This window comes from Narcine bancroftii, chromosome 3 (assembly GCF_036971445.1).
Source record: "Narcine bancroftii isolate sNarBan1 chromosome 3, sNarBan1.hap1, whole genome shotgun sequence".
Taxonomy (NCBI): Eukaryota; Metazoa; Chordata; class Chondrichthyes; order Torpediniformes; family Narcinidae; genus Narcine; species Narcine bancroftii.
Genome location: NC_091471.1, coordinates 69781903 through 69796646, shown reverse-complemented (window position 1 = coordinate 69796646; position 14744 = coordinate 69781903). Strand labels below are relative to the sequence as shown.

At 40.5% G+C, this 14744-nt stretch overlaps 1 long non-coding RNA gene across 2 annotated transcripts in view; it reads left to right on the top strand.

Annotated features, from left to right (window-relative positions):
• Nucleotides 1-14744, top strand: part of LOC138756134 (uncharacterized) — an 80399-nt gene that overhangs the window by 13990 nt on the left and 51665 nt on the right. The window contains exons 3-4 of one of the 2 annotated variants that reach the window (XR_011352784.1): nt 5682-5812; nt 9210-9425. This is a non-coding gene — a long non-coding RNA (uncharacterized lncRNA). Of the gene's footprint in view, nt 1-5681; nt 5813-9209; nt 9426-14744 lie in introns of those variants that run through there. The other variant, XR_011352785.1, reaches the window with a different exon arrangement.

Below are 14744 nucleotides of genomic sequence, written 5' to 3'. Positions count from 1 at the left end.
CAGGCATTCAGAGGGCTCAGTAAACACAGAACAATTTTATTTCACTGAGAAAGAAGTCAGAAAATTGTTCAGAATGCAAAAAAGCCAGACAGAATGACTGATCAAATAATATCGAAAACAAAGTCAGAATGCGAGATGAAGTCAAGTCAATTTTATTATCATCCAATGGTGCAAGTGCACCTGACGAAACAGCATTCTCCAGTTTTCAGTGCAAAACACACAGACACTCAACCAGACACAACACACATACAGACAATATATATGCAGGCAGGTATTGATAGATACAAATAAATAAATAAATATTTTTTGTTTCGTGAATGTGAGCGTCTCGGATGATTAGTGTAAGCAGTTCCTTAGGTCGCTCAGGATTCTCACTGCCCGTGGGAACAAGCTGTTTCTCAGCCTGGTGTTGCTGGCTGTAATATTCCTGTATCTCTTTTCCAAAGGGAGTAGCTGAGTGGAAGCATCCTTAATGATTTTGCATGCCTTCTTCATGCAATGATTTCTGTAGATCATGTTAAATGTGGCGGGGGTGGGGGGGGGCGGGGGTGGGGGGGGAGACACCAATGATCCTCTCTGCTACTCTTATGGGCTTGTGGATTGACCTCTGAACCTAAGCTGGGCAGAAATAGAAAAGATAGGTTGTAAGACAATTTCAAAGCATTTAAAAACATGCTCCTATGAAGAGCGATCATGAAGAAATAATAATGGAAAACAAATGAAAGGTGGATATTTTGCAATAAGCTTCGTTGCAGAGAATACAATTAATGACCCAAAAATGATGATACATTGAAAATGAGAAGGGAGGAAGAACTCAGGTAAAGTGCTAATCAACTTGTTGGAGGTGCAAGTTGGCATGCCCAGGTTCTGATGGACTCATCCCAAAGTCATAAAAGAAGATGCTAAAAAAACAGTTGATTAAACATTGTTAAAATGCTGTTCCAGGTCAAAATATAGAAATGCTGGAGGAACTCAGTTGGTCTTGCAGTGTGAATAGGAGGTTAAGATATATTACTGATGTTTTGGGTCTAAGCCTTTGGTTGAAAGGTATGGGAGCTGCTTTGGTCAATATTGGAAGAAGCAACAAAAGGTAGTGAATACAGCTTAGCACTTAAGAAAAACTTCCCTCCATTGACTCCATCCATATTTCCTGCCATTGTTGATGAAAGGCAGCCAACTACTGAAAGACCCATTATGCCCAAAGCACACTCTGTTCTCCCTTCTTTCATCAGAAAGTGGGCTTAAGAGTGTGAAGGGACACACCAACAGGCTTAAAGGCAGTTTCTTTCCTGAAGCCATCAGGCTCCTGAATGAACCTCATAAAAATCATGCTTCATGCTAATTGATCTTCATTTTCACTGTAATCCTATACTCTGTTATATGACTGTATGAATGTTAGAGGTAACCTGCTTGTCTGTATTCAGTATTTTGTGAAAAAAAAATTTAAACAAGAGAAATGTGGAAGCTGCAGATGCTGGAATTTTGTGTCAACAAAGAATTGCTGGAGGAACTCAGCAGGTCAGACAGCACTAACCTAATTTAATGCACTAGGTGTACTCGGCGCAACTTCCTGTACATCAGTGAGACAAAATATAAATTGGGTGATTGCTATGACAAACACCAGTGCTCTGTATCTGAATCTAAATCTGACCTTCCTGCAGTCATCCATTTTAAATTCCCAACTATTCCTACAGTGACATGTCTGTCCTTGGCCTCATCATTATCAGTGTGAGGCTCAATGCAAACATGAGAAACAGCACATCATATTCTTTCTGCACAGCCTTAATGCTAATGCATTAACATTGATTTTTCTAATTTGAAGTAACCCCTACCCCACCCATTGATTCCACTGCTTCTGTCTCTTCTTTACCCATTCCTGTACTTATTTTTCATTCTTTATCAGCCTTTCTTTCCCCTATCTTTTCCTCGTGGTTTCTCCTTCTACCTGTCTATCCACTGCCTCTTTTCCTCCATTACTTCCTGTCCTGTACTCCATCACCTCTGGGCTCCTCCCAGAGCCTTGTTCCCCCTTTGTATCTATAATTTCCATCATTTCACCTTATCTATCTTAGTCTTTATAAAGAGTCCAGTCCTGAAATGTTGACTGAACACTTCTACCCATGGATGTTGTCTGACCTTTTGTGTTCCTTGAACAATTCTTTGCCTGTTAAACTAATATTTAAAATTAAATGCTTCTTTTTCAAAGTTTTCCAGATATAGTTAAGGTTCCATTAGGAAAATAGTAAAAGTAACTTTTTTTCAGAAAAGAAAAGAAATACAGGCCATTTAACTGAATAGGTGTACTCGGCGTTACAGCACTGAAACAGTGATGACAGGCTCACCAGGTTCATTTTGAAACTAAAACGAGAGGACACAGTCTCAAGATTTGGAGGAGTAGATTTAGGACAGAGATGAGGAAAAATAGTTTTTCCCAGAGAGAGGTGAATGTTTGGAATTCTCTAACCAGGGAAATGGTTGAGGCTGCCTCATTAAACATATTTAAAATTCGGTTAGATAAATTTTTACATGATAGAGGAATTAGGGGATATGGGGAGAAGGCAGGTGGAGTTAGGTCATAAATTAGATCAGCCATGATTATATTGAATGGCGGAGCAGGCTCGATGGGCCATTTTTGGTCTACTCCTGTTCCTACTTCCTATGTTCCTATAATTTCCAAGGTTATTTTTGGAGTCTATTTTAAACAACAGAATAACATGAGCTACCCACCAATCCTCTGGCACCACAGCCATGGCTAAGGGCATTTTAAATATTTCTGCCAGAGCCCCTACAATTTTTATTCTAACCTCTCTCAAGGTCAGAGGGAATATTTTGTCAGGCCCAAGGGGTTTATCCATCCTTGCTTGCTTTAAGTCATTTTCTCCTCTTTAATCTGTGTAGGTTCTGTGGCCTCATTGCTTGTTTTCCTTACTCCCCACGAATCTGTGCTCTTTTCTTGAATGAATACTGATGAAAAAAAACCTTTTAAGATCTCTCCCATCTCTTTTGCCTTCATACAAAGCCGGCCATCCTGATCTTCAAGGGGACGAATTTTGTCCCTTACTTATCTGTAGAAACCCTAAGGATGTTCCTTCACATTTTGTGCCAAAGCAACCTCATGTCGTTTTATTTTAGCCTTCCTGATTTGTTACCTGAAGTTTTTCTGGCATTTTTTTATACTCCGCAAGTACCTCATTTGCTATATTTTACTTTTAGCTGTTGCACCCCTCTCTCTTTTTCTGAAACAGATCCCCAATATCCCTCAAAAACCAAAGTTCTGTATGGCTTCTAACCTTGCCTTTAATCCTGACAGGAACATACAAACTCTGTACTCTCAAAATTTCACCTTTTAAGGTCCTCCACTTACCTCGCACATCCTTGCCCGAAAACAATTTATCTCACACCACACATTCGAGATACTTTCTCATTTCCTCAAAATTGGCCTTTCTCCTTTGTAGAATCTCAGCTCGAGGCCCAGACCTATCCTTCTCCATAATGAACTTGAAGCTAATAGCATTATGATCACTGGACACAAAATGTTCCCCTACATATACCTCTGTCACCTGTCCTGTCTCGTTCCCTAATAGGAGATCCAGTATTGCACTCTCTCTAGTTGGTACCTCTATATATTGATTTAGAAAACTTTCCTGAACACATTTGACAAACTCCAAGCCACCCAGCCCTTTTACAATATGGCTTTCCAGGTCAATAAGTGGAAAGTTAAAATCTTCTACTGCCACAACCTTACGTTTCCTGCAGCTGTCTGCTATCTGTCTACAGATTTGCTCCTCCAATTCGTGATGACTATTGGGTGGTCTATAATACAATCCTATGGGTGAGGTCATACCTTTCCTATTCCTCAGCTCCATCCACTTACCCTCAGTAGAAGAGCTTTCTGGTCTCTCCTGCTTGAGCACAGCTATGATATTTTTCCTGATGAGCAATGCCACTCCTCTCTATCATGTATAAAATAATGGAAGCCCGGAACATTGAGCTGCCAGTCCTGCCTTTCTTGCAGCCAAGTTTTGCCAATGATCACAAATAATTCTATGTGCCAATCCACGATCTAAGTTTGTCTGCCTTTCCAACAATATTACTTGCACTTTAGAAAATTTCCACCACAAACAACCCATTGCCTTCTAATGGTGCATGCAATTTTCACATCATCTTTTCCCTCCTCCACTCCTCTTTCTGCTCGGGCACTCTAGTTCCCATCCTCCTGCAAATCTAGTTTAAACCCACCGGAGCAGCACTAGAAAAACTTCTCACAAGTATACTAGTCCCCTTCTAGTTCAGATGTAGACTGTCCAGTCGGAACATGTCCCACCTTTCCTGAAAAAGAGCCCAATGATGCAAATACCTGAAGCCCAACCTCCTGCACCGTCTTTAGGCACATGTTAACCTGCATTATTATCCTATTTCTAACCTCACTAGCATGTGGCATGAGTAGCAATCCTGAGATTACTACACTTGAGGGTCCTGTCCTTTAACCTAGCACCTAACTCTCTCAACTCTCCTTGCAGGATCTCCTTACCATTACTACCCAAGTCATTGGTCCCTACATGAACGACGACATCTGGCTGCTCACTCTCCCTCCTGAAAATGCCATGAACTCAATCTGAATTACCTCAGATATCTGGCACCAGGGAGCCAACATACCATTCAATCTCTTCTACAGAGCCTCTCAATTGTCCCCCCTAACTATGGAATCCCTTATAACTATAGCTCGCCTCTTCTCCTCCCTTCCCTTCTTAGCCACAGGACCAGATACTGTGCCAGATACCTGACCTTCATTGCTTTTGCCTGGTAGGTTCCCCTCCTCTCACCCCAATACTATCCAGGGGGATATTGAGGGGGATGGCCACAGTGGTGCCCTGCACTGCCTGCTTGTTACCTTTCCCTTCACTGACTGTCATCATCTACCCTCCTCCTGGCTCCTAGGTGTGAGAGTGTTCCTATTACTCCTGTCTATCACCTCCTCTGCTTTCCCATATCTGTGATGAAGAAAATGTTAGTATTTATTATTAAAGATGCAATAGAAAAATACTTTGAAAATCTCCAGGTAATTTTGCTGTGAAAAGAGATCTTGTTGGCCTTTCAATAGCATGTTCTCCCCTCCTCTGTCCCATCTTGCTGGGTTTCTGTAACTATCAAGATTGATGTTTCTAAATTCACAGAGGTCAGCAGAACAGAGAGTGGGAAAATCTTTAAGGAATGATTAACAGATGGAGCCCTTCATCAAGACTCAGGGTTCTGTCCAATACGTCGACAATTATTTTTCTCCCTGTGATGCTGCTCCCTGTGATATCCTCCAGAAGATCATATCTTGCTTCAGATTCCAGCATCTGCAGTCTCTTCTTGTGTGTCATGAAATTGAATACCACACCTCAGCTATAATTTAGGAAGGCAAATATTCATTTAGCTGCTAATTTGAAAACAGCTCAGTGTCGCTGTATCAAATTTTAAGTGGCGCACAATGAAAATATTTGCTGGTATCTCTTTATGCATTAAAAGAAAGAAACTGTCTGGTAATTAAGTGCGGCCAATTGCTTTTCACTAAACCAATTCTTGATATTATTTAAACTTTTTCTAACCCAAGTGATAGTCTGGAGGTGATCTTGTTGAGGCACACAAAACTCTTTCTGGGTTTGTCAGTGATGATGCTTCTGTTTTTTGATTTCTAGAGTCAAGTGTCAACTCTCAGAAGCAGGGGTGGCCATTCTGAGAAAAATATTTCTTCATCTGGAGGCTATCAAGTCTTTGGGATTCTCTGCTGGAGAGGACTATGGACATTCAGACATTGAGAATAGTCAAGGTAGAAATCACCAGAAATGGGTTTTATGGGAAGCATTGGGTTTTGGCTTGTAATGGGAACGTTGGAATTAAAAATTCATCCAAGAACTTCTTGGATAGGGGACCAGGCACAGAAAGCTGAATGGCCATTTCATACTTCTATTTCTTATGTTCTTGATTTTTATATTTTTCTCTGATGATCTGAAAATTTTAGCTCCAAATCTCAGTTACCTTACAGAAACATTCTTCCCTGGCGAGAATTCACCAAAATTCTGAATGCTGCAGAATTAACTTCCCAATAGATATTTCACAAAAGAATAGTGTGGGTTTCAGACAAATAAAATAGATTAATGTCATGAAGTCAACTTCTGAAAAAGAAAGCCCCACATAAGGATATCTCACTATTGCATTTTCACCAGAGATACGTCCTACTTGGTCCTTCTTAAATTTCTCCATAGCTGTGGTGTATGTAGGTAATCCTCAACTTATGACCACGTTCTATTCTGACCAACTGGTCATATCTCAAAATGGACATACTTTGGAAATTCACTGAATCAGTTTATCATTCGTCAAATACAACATGGCAGCCACCAAGGCCAGCTCTCGCAATAGGCTGGCCACCAGTCAGCTCTTGCGAGAGATTGACCACCCCTGCCCTAGGCACTATTTTCCATAGATAGGCTCCTCCTTTCATCCATAAAAGCATAATTTTTATATTTACATACATTTTTTCTTTTTAATTTTTTTTGGTCTTATGTATAAATGGCAATAAGTCACATTGGTTTTAAGTTGGGGACTATCTGGGTACTGTTAATTAATACTTTTATGCCTTGAGTCTTGTACCATGTCACCAGTTGCTGAAGATCCTTGAAACAATTTATATACCTGTAACATTTAACTTGAAATCTTCCTGTCTCACATTTACAGTATCTGCCTGTGAAACCTGCCTTGAACTTTAATAAAGCTAGTGAATTCATGGAGTACACATATTTCTCAATGAATGTGTACTTTAGGAGGCTAAAATGTGATTCAAAACCTAAGAAGGTCTTTGTTCACTTTTGTGATGGAACTACAGGACATAATGTCGATTCCACGTATGACTGCTGACCTCAGTCATTCAATTTAATTTGCAGTTTAAACTGTTCTTTTAATCCCCTTACACAATTTTAAAGGCTTATCCCCTCCAATCACAGTTGCTTAAACTTGCAATGCAACAATGATCACATTACTGTTCCAAGGAGAAAGTTGCCTCGTGCATTTCCCATCTTACAGCAGTGATTACAATTCAGAAGTACTTCATTGCCTGAAAGTATTTGGGGTTATTATCAGGTGATGAAACATGCCACATGAAAACAAGTGTAATTTCTTTCGGAAGCAAATTTCACAGAGATATCCAATACATCCATCATATTTGATGACATTCAAAGAACCTTGGCCATGTGTGATTTTATTTTTAAGGGTTATATAGGATTTCCTGGAGATCCTGGGAACATGATACAGCACCTGCTCAAGAGAGCAATCTTCATGATTTTACAAGCAGAGATGACTTCAAACCCTGAATTGCCAACTATCATCTGATGACAGAAATGGTTTAATGCAAGCAGACCAGCAGCTGATATGCTAAACATATTGTCTGGCAATCTTCCTGCTTTGCTTCAGAATAAAGATGCGAGTGACTCTAAGATTGCCTGCTGACGAAAGCCATGCTCTTCTGTTACTGCTCACACCACTGTTCAGTGCAGCAGTATATGTATATTGTTACTCCCCAAAGCAGAAGAGCACTCAATGGGCATGATGAAGGCAAGGTGTAGAAGTTTGGATCTATCAGCAGGTGGTTTCAGCTCATTCCTTGAATGGTATCACAAGCTATGGTAACTCATTTAGTCCCCCACAACTTCCCGATCCAGAAAAAAAGTGTTTGGCATGCCAGGAAAGTAGGAGTGTGAGGCAGATGGTAACACCATAGGGACTGAATAGCAGCCAGAGGAAAGGGAAGCAGCCTGAAGCCACTGTGAAAAAAATGAGAGAACTATGTTTGAAACATATTCAAGCCACTGTAGCTTAGATATCTGCCAATGCACTATTTCCTTTGAGGAGTAACTAACATATAATATATAACATATAACAATTACAGCATGGAAACAGGCCATTAGGCCCTTCTAGTCTGCACCGAACCAAACACTCCTCTCTAGTCCCACCTACCTGCACAATGACCATAACCCTCCACCTTCTTCTCATCCATATACCTGCCCAACTTTTTCTTAAATAATAAAATTGACGCTGCCGCTACTATTTCTCCTGGAAGCTCATTCCACACCGCTACCACTCTCTGAGTAAAGAAATTCCCCCTCATGTTACCTCTAAACCTCTGCCCCTTAACTCTTAACTCATGTCCTCTTGTTTCAATCTCTCCTACTCTTAACGGAAATAGTCTAAAGGCCCCTCGTTCCTCCTGATAGGTGGTGGGGATGTGGAATGAGCTTCCGGCAGACGTGGTCGAGGCGGGATCATTGGTTACATTTAAGAAAAGACTGGATCGTTACATGGATAGGAGGGGACTAGAGGGGCATGGACCGGGTGCTGGTCAGTGGGACTAGGAGGGTGGGGATTTGCTACGGCATGGACTAGTAGGGCCGAACTGGCCTGTTCTGTGCTGTAAGTGGTTATATGGTTATATGGTTATATGGTTAATGCATTGATTACATAATATTAGGTATGTACCCTATTTATAGATTATAGGTGGTGACCAAACACTCAGTATATTATTACAATAATGTCCCTTTCTCTATAGGAGCTGAGTGCTTGTCTTTGGATTCCAGCAGAGAACTAGCTTCCTTTGTTTAATAAAAGACTGGGTTAGATTAACTTCCTAGCTCTCTTCCAGGACCTGGGAACATGATAATGAAGTAAAAGCTGGAAACCCCTAAACAGGTGTTCAGGAACATAAGAGTGGGATGGGTGGCCCATTATTCAATGCAATGTTTGGTCTATGACCTTACTTTGCGTATCAACCTCTTCCTCATAGTTCTTAATACCTTGTAGTTAACAAAAGCTAATCAATTTCAGATCTTAACATAATCATTAACTACCATCGATTCAATTTTGCAGAGAATAGTTCTGAGGGTCTGAAATAGCTACCTCTAATATTTAAACTTCATCACCCAATCTGTAAGTCTAACCAGTAGAAATGGTTTATTTCACTGTGCTCTATTAAAACCTTGAATGTTTCAATCAACTTACTTCATACCCTTTTACATTACACTGCAACCTTAGTTCTACAGCAAGAACTATTTTGTTTTTGATCCTCTCAAAATCAGAAATTGGCAAACTCTTCATTAATTGGTAAGACTCACAAGTAAGAATTGCAAGGACTTCTTACTGCACACATCTCTATAATATCATTTTCCAATTTTCCAAAGGAATTTCCGAAGGATGCCAATTGCTATCTGAGGACCAGGTGCCTAATGATTGACCAGAAACCCTTGAAGTTTCTCACATGGAGCATACTGTTTTCTAGCAATGTACAATATCTGCCCACTTTCAAAAGGCAAATCAAAAAGCAAAATGTGAGGGTCGGCTCCACTCATGAGAATTGTGCCGTGGATCTTATACAGTGGAGAAACAAAAACTGCAGATGCTGGGACCTTCAGTGAACAAAAAGAAGCTGGAGGGACTTGATAAAGGGATCCGACCTGAAATATTTATTGACCATTTCCATTTATCTATGGCTACTGCCTCGTCCACTGAACCCTTTTAGCACAATTTTGCTCACTCTTGGCCCATAGTGACTGACCAACCAAGAAAGGAAATGTGATAGAGTGAGACAGAGGAAGAGAGAGAGCGAGAGAGAGAGAGAGAGAGAGAGAGAGAGAGAGAGAGAGAGATCTGACAAGTCCAGGATCACTAAGATTTCCTCAATGCAATTGATGAAGCATATATGCTGGTTACTTGAACCTACTACCCCCCACTTTCCCCCCACCCCTTGCATCTTCTCCCCCTCCTGCTGCCTAAGAAAAAAAAATGCTTTATGATTCACAGGAAATATTCAGTTACTCTCTTATTGCAAGGTTGAACAACATACCTGGCATCTGATATTGCTTCATCAGGTAACCATCTGCATATATGCTTTTTGCATTTAAAGCTTAGTCTTGGAGATAATCCTTGAATTTATAGCTTATTAATTAAATAAGGCTTCCACAGCCAGCATTATCAGGGTGAAGACCACAGACATAACAAAACTCGCACCAGCACAAGTGTCGCAAACCATCAATTTTGGTTATGTACATAAATTTGCAACGCAGTCCAGTTGACTGAGGAATGTAATTTGCTGTATTCTTAATAACAAATTGTAATTAAGAAGATTTGTTGCTTGTGAAACCTAAAAACAATGAAAAGAAAGAAAAGATTGGAGGACCCCCCTTTTACTCACAAGTAGAATTCAGGAAGAAGGTTATATGGACAGGATTGCCAGCTATGAGAGAAAGGACACTAATGATAAACCTCAACTTTTGACAATAATTCACTAAAAGTCACTTTGCACCTCTGGTTTCTGTCCCAACCTTCCACAAATAGTTTCAGTTTTGAAACTTCCTCCTTTTGAGATGTCTGAATTCTTCCAGTTTCCTCCAAACTACCATGGTGGACGTATGCTAACCATTATGAATCAAACTAAGTTTGCAAAGCAACGAATACCAAGAAATAGCAAAATTCCATTTACCCTGTGAATATTAGCTTCTGACCACTATCCTGGACTCTTTCAGCTGCTTTTTTACTTATTTAAGCTGTCACAATCTGCTAGAAGAACTAACCAAGCCAAGCAACATCATTGGGGGAAAGAGAATGGTTGATACTTTGGGCTGAATCCCTTTATTGAGACCCGATAAAGAGTTTTAATTTGAGTGTTTGCCTCAGTCAAGGGTTTCAGCTCAAAATGTCATACCTTTTTCTCTACCTACCACCAATGCTGCTTGACCTGCTCAGTTCTTCCAGTAGATTGTGTTTAGCTTCAAATTCTAGGCTCTGCGATCTTCTATGTGTCCTCTACTTATCTACTTACATTTTTGTTAATGACCCCTACAAAATACTACCGGAATGAGACAAGATTAAGTAATGTGCAACTTGCATATTTGCTGTATCTCCTAAAACCTTGAAGGCTTGAGGTGATTGTTTTGTTAAAGAAGAACTGTCCTGCAAAGACTGGGATCAGCCAGGTCATCTTTTCCAATAGCAAGAAGTTGTTACAACAGGAAGAAGTGCACTGAATCCCTCTTTTGTGTGCATTTGATTGAGCCTAGAGAAGAATGATTCCTTTCTCTCATCACTTTTTTTTAGTTACACCTTGGCTGCTGGCTGTCAAGATTTATGTCCATCCATGATTCACTCCCCTTCATAATGATCAGCAAATATGTTCCCTTGGATGGTGGAACAATGTACCCACCTTAATGATCTGAGCAGCTGTACAGGTGCTGTACAGTGAGGGAGACTGCACTCAGGACTCCACAAATTGACTAAAAGATAGCTCCTCATGCACCTTGAGAAAACCAAAGCTCTGTGAAATGAAAAAAAGCTGTGACTATGTTATGAGAGAAGGTGAGAGGGAATGTCAAGGATCTGAACTCCTGTGGCTGGAATTATCCACTGTTTTGTTACATTCACACCACCAGTGAAGTCTGAGTTTTGTCCAAACAATTGTTTATAAATGCTGACATGCAGGAGCTGTTGGATATAGTTCAGATGGTTTCAACAACAAAAAGCATTTGTTGGGAATTTAAGTTTTTATTTCCTCATCTAACATATACCTCATAACAAATCAGTCGTCCTGTTGAACTACTTTTACCCTTGTTGATGTGCCTACGATAACAATAAAAGTTGTACTTGATCAAATGGAATTTAGTTGAGATATTGTGAAAAATGTATTGAACAACTAACGCCATTTTCTGCAGTACTGTTTCCCCAGAACAAAAGGCGAGAGGGAGGACAATATATAACCATATAACCATATAACCATATAACCACTTACAGCACAGAACAGGCCAGTTCGGCCCTACTAGTCCATGCCGTAACAAATCCCCACCCTCCTAGTCCCACTGACCAGCACCCGGTCCATACCCCTCCAGTCCTCTCCTATCCATGAAACTATCTAGTCTTTCCTTAAATGTAACCAATGATCCCGCCTCGACCACGTCTGTCGGAAGCTCATTCCACATCCCCACCACCCTTTCCCCTCATGTTCCCCTTATAAATTTCCCCCTTCAATCTTAAACCATGCCCTCTAGTTTGAATCTCCCCCACTCTTAATTGTAAAAGCCTATCCACGTTTACTCTGTCTGTCCCTTTTAAAATCTTAAACACCTCTATAAAGTCCCCTCTCAATCTTCTATGTTCCAGAGAAAAAAGCCCCAGTCTGCACAACCTTTCCCTGTAACTCAAACCTTGAAATCCTGTCAACATTCTCGTGAACCTTCTCTGCACTCTCTCTATTTTGTTTATATCTTTCCTATAATTTGGTGACCAAAACTGTACACAGTACTCCAAATTTGGCCCCACCAATGCCTTGTACAATTTCATCATAACCTCCCTACTCTTGAATTCAATACTCCGATTTATGAAGGCCAACATTCCAAATGCCTTCTTCACCACATCTTCTACCTGAGTATCAGCCTTGAGGGTACTATTTACCACAACTCCTAAATCCCTTTGTTGCTCTGCACATCTCAATAGTCTACCATTTAATGCATATGACCTATTATATCCACAGGAGAGCTGCATTTTCTGTTGTTGGTGGCAGAGGGGTTTTACCTTAAAATTAGAAGCTTCCAGTCAGAGAGATAATGCAGTCAGGATTGACAGATCAGTCGTTCCTGATTTGTACAGCACGTGGGCCAGTGAGACAAGTCCAGTGGACTGAGGGGTGCTGCAGTAATTCACCATAAGTCTTTTCTCATTTGGATTCATAGTAGATTGCTCTCAAGTATAGTCAGGGGATAGTCTGGGTTGAGCGCATAATAGAAGGGATAGAGAGAAAGGGGCTATCCAAGTGTAGCTGTTACACTGATTACAGCATTCTCTCAAATAAAGGCATTTTTTTCCTCATTTACTACAAATCCTGAGTCAAAACTTTGATCAGATGAAGTTCATTCAATTTCAAGCCTTTTGTAATTGTAGAGGACGAATTGTCCCATACTGATGTTAATATAAAGTTAATAGCTTTTACCGGGTCGAGGGAGGTAGGTTAGATGTGTGCTTTGAACCTTCCCAATCTGATTCACAGGGGAATTAATAATATACATTTGTCAAATTCTGTGCCTCCTTTGCTTCTGCTTCAGATTTTCAGGCTGTTCCTCTGGGATCTGGATTGTTCCTCCAGCCAAGGCAGTTACAAAGAGGCGTCAATTGTACCGGTATCCAAGAAGCGTGTGGTAACCTGCCTAAATGACTATCAACCAGTGGTACTCATATAAACAGTGATGAAGTGTTTTGAAAAGCTGGTGCTGAAGCATATCAGGTCCTTTCTGAGCAATAATATGGATCTGTTCTAATTTGCCTATCATAGCAAAAGATCTATGGTTGATGCACAAAGCCCTGGAACACCTGATGCATACATCACGATGCTCCTTATCTATGACAGTTCAACATTTAACACCATCGTCCCCTCAAAAGTGATCAGCAAACTCCAAGACCTGGGACTCAACACTCCATTGTGCAACTGGATCCTTGATTTCCTCACCTCAATAAATGAGGATTTGTAAGAACATCTCCTCCACAATCTCCATGAGTACCAGAGCGCCACAGGGCTGTGTTCTTAGCTCCATGCTCTACTCATTTTACACCTATGACGGTGTGGCTTGGATAAGACAACCAAACCTCTACAAATTTGCTGATGAAACCACGATAGTGGGTTGTATAAAAACGGGTGATGAGTTAGCACACAGAAGGGAGACTGAAAACCTGGCTGAATGGTGCACCAATAGCAAACTTACTCTCAATGTCAGCAAAACCAAGGAACTGATTGTTGGCTTTAGGAAGGGAAGGGTACCACAAGACTCACACCACCAGGTTCTGGAACAGCTCCTCAACAACAAGCTCAATCAGGAACCTATTTAAGAACTCTTATTTGTGCACTTCATTGATTTTTTAAATTCTCTTTGTATTGCACAGTCAGTTCGTTTACATTAGTTGACTGTTTACATTTCTTTTTTGTTAACATGTATGAACTGTGTACAGTTCTTTTTTGAACCTCCAATAAGTAGTAATTCTGCCTCACATGCATGAAAAAGAATCTCAGGGTTGTATGTTATGTCATGTATGTTCTCTGACAGTAATCTGAAATCTGAAAACCAGAAGTTTTCATTGGGGCATTTGAGGTGGAGAGGGTGAGCAAATTTAAGTTCTTGGGAGTCACTATCTCAGAGGATCTTTCCTAGACCCCACACACAAATGTCATTGTGAAGGAAGCAACTCTGCAGCTCATTTTCCTCAGGAGTTTGCAGAGGTTTGGTATGACATCAGAAACCCTGGAAAAATCTACAGATGCATGGTGGAAAGTGTGCTGACTGGCTGCATTACACTCTGATATGGGGATATCAATACTGCTGAGCATAAAGCCCTCCAGAAAATAGTGAACACAGCCCAGGACCACAGACCAAACCCTCCCTACCACTGAGAGCATCTACAAGGAACATGGGCGTCAAAGAACAGCAGAAATCATCAAGGATTCACACCACCTAGCACACATTCTAATTTCACTGCTACCATCACGAAAATAGTATAGGTGCCACAAGACTTAGACCACCAACATCAAACTCAATCAAGGACTTATTTCAAGACTCTTACTTTTGTTTTAATATCAGTCAGTTTGTTTACATTTCTTTATTTGTTTACATGTGTATGTTGAGTCAATTTTTTTCAAGTTGATTGATTCAAATTTATTTGTTCAAGTTCAAGTTAAGTAGATT